Genomic DNA, 2,500 nt, shown 5'->3' with positions numbered 1-2,500 from the left:
GACCGGACGAGCCGACCGATTGGTTTTGATCTAATAAAAGCGTCCCTTCCATCTCTGGTCGGGACTCTGTTTGCATGTATTAGCTCTAGAATTACCACAGTTATCCAAGTAACGTGGGTACGATCTAAGGAACCATAACTGATTTAATGAGCCATTCGCGGTTTCACCTTAATGCGGCTTGTACTGAGACATGCATGGCTTAATCTTTGAGACAAGCATATGACTACTGGCAGGATCAACCAGGGAGCTGCGTCAACTAGAGCTGAGCAGCCGGCCGCCCGGGAGTGTGTCCCGGGGGCCCGCGCGAACACGCAAGCGTCCGCTCAATCATTCTGCAAACAGGAGGAGGCTGCGCTCCCCTGCACAATACACCTCGAAACCCTCTCAGGTCCCGGCGGCGCGCAGCGCCGTCCCAAGTACTTGGTCGGGTTCGAGAGAGGCGCAATCGCCCGGAGTTAGGCGAGTAGACGCTTTCGGTGCGACCACCCGTGCTCCCAACTGAGCTTGCCGCTGCCGACAGAGGCCCGGGAGCGTGCTGTCGTGGCATTGCCGGCGGGAGACAACACGCGCCACCTACGGTGACCGGCAGCTCCAACGCCAGCGCCACAGAAGGACAAAAGCCCCACTTGGGTGCCGAAGCGAACTCTCCCAGCACAGCGCACGCGCCAACACATCCGCACAGCTGCGATACAAACCACCAGCGAGAACCGCTGGGGCGACCGAGCAGCAGACGGCGTCGCGGCGCCGAGCGCCGGGCGGCGGCGCATCCTCAACGCACACAGTCCTCAATCGGACCAGCACACTGAAGATGTCCACCGCGCTTCGCACCGGGCCCGCGAGGACCTACTTTGGCCGCACGGCGCCGCGCGCAGGGTGCGCCGGCGCGCAGCTGCGACGCCTGCCGCGTCCGTCGGCCGGCGCGCCTGCCACTGGCCGCCCCCACCAGCCGGCTGTAGCGCGTGCGCCCACGCACCGCGCGGCCAGCACGCCGGGAGGCGCCCCCTCACCGGCCGGGGACGGTCCCACCCAGCCACCGCCGCGTATCGCTTCACACCCAGATGCCGTTCAGTTTCGTCGGCATGGTGGGTATCGCTGGAACAACCGGTTAGTACCTCAACCTATCGTCGCCATCACCGATTCACCCCTAGCGAGAACAACCGCACCACAACAGGTTACCATTTGTTCATTTGCGTAACTTCACCAGAAAACGCAGGCGTCCATCGCCATTTGCAACTTCAACGATTATTGCATGCCTGTGTCAGGTGTCACGCCACACTACGTCTGCCCACATACACGCAACAAAATGTGCACGCCTAGACAATACGTGGAAGGTGGCCCCCGTACGTATGCGATGTCCATTGCTCGAACGACTGTCAACCGGCCTCTGTAGCATGTCGCAGATATGGAACGCGGTGCACCATGCCATCACGGTGTGTGAGGAGAGACGACTAGGTCCGAATACATCAACAGACAGCTCATGCTGATCGCCATCCACGGCGTCCGTTCCTCCCACACGTCTCTATGGCGTACCACACTGCAATCCAGCTCTCATAGGGAGACGACACGTAGCTGCGTGCACAATATTTGCACTGTATGGTCCGCCGTTTTTGGGCGCAGTCGTTGTACGGTCACACATGTGCCACGATGTATCATTCAGTACATAAGGACGAATGTGCAGTACAGATTGTGGTTCACGCGTACGACATCAGCGGACAGTTGACACAGGCCGCACCACAACGTAGCCTGCGTACGTCGCATGCGAAGGGCATTGAACATGCAAACTTGTCACCAACCAGCTTGCGAAGGCAGGGGGCAAGGTGTGGACGTGGGGACGTGGGGAGGGGTGGGGGGGGGGGCGGCATGTACGTCCTGCTGCCATCCACATTACAGTGTACAGCAGGAGCATGTGGAAAGTCAGCAAGACTTGCAAGGTGTTTAACATGAAGCGATACACAGGGGAGCGGGCAGTGCGAGTAGCGAACTATATTGCGAGGGTTGCGGGTGGGCAACACTACACTAATTGAACGAGTCGTATAACAATTACAGAGCAGGTTTAGGCGACAACGTGGGTTACGTTAGGGGACAACATGGGTTAGGTTAGGGGACAACATGGGTTAGGTTAGGGGACAACATGGGTTAGGTTAGGGGACAACATGGGTTAGGTTAGGGGACAACATGGGTTAGGTTAGGGGACAACATGGGTTAGGTTAAGGTACAACATGGGTTAGGTTAAGGTACAACATGGGTTAGGTTAAGGTACAACATGGGTTAGGTTAAGGTACAACATGGGTTCGGTTCAGGCACAACATGGGTTAGGTTAAGGCACAACATGGGTTAGGTTAAGGCACAACATGGGTTAGGTTAAGGCACAACATGGGTTAGGTTAAGGCACAACATGGGTTAGGTTAAGGCACAACATGGGTTAGGTTAAGGCACAACATGGGTTAGGTTAAGGCACAACATGGGTTAGGTTAAGGCACAACATGGGTTAGGTTAAGGC

At 57.2% G+C, this 2,500-nt stretch overlaps 1 non-coding gene across 1 annotated transcript in view; it reads right to left on the bottom strand.

The window, feature by feature from the left end:
• The window catches only part of LOC124772963, a 1,909-nt gene extending 1,663 nt beyond the window's left edge, over window positions 1–246 (bottom strand). The window contains exon 1 of the ribosomal RNA XR_007014414.1: window positions 1–246. This exon is cut by the window's left edge and continues 1,663 nt beyond it. This is a non-coding gene — a ribosomal RNA (small subunit ribosomal RNA).
• Window positions 247–2,500: the final 2,254 nt, after the last annotated feature.

The sequence above is a fragment of the Schistocerca piceifrons genome, unplaced genomic scaffold (assembly GCF_021461385.2).
Source record: "Schistocerca piceifrons isolate TAMUIC-IGC-003096 unplaced genomic scaffold, iqSchPice1.1 HiC_scaffold_943, whole genome shotgun sequence".
Lineage (NCBI taxonomy): Eukaryota > Metazoa > Arthropoda > Insecta > Orthoptera > Acrididae > Schistocerca > Schistocerca piceifrons.
The sequence above is the reverse complement of the archived record's forward strand: the minus strand, read 5'-3'. Positions and strand labels throughout refer to the sequence as shown.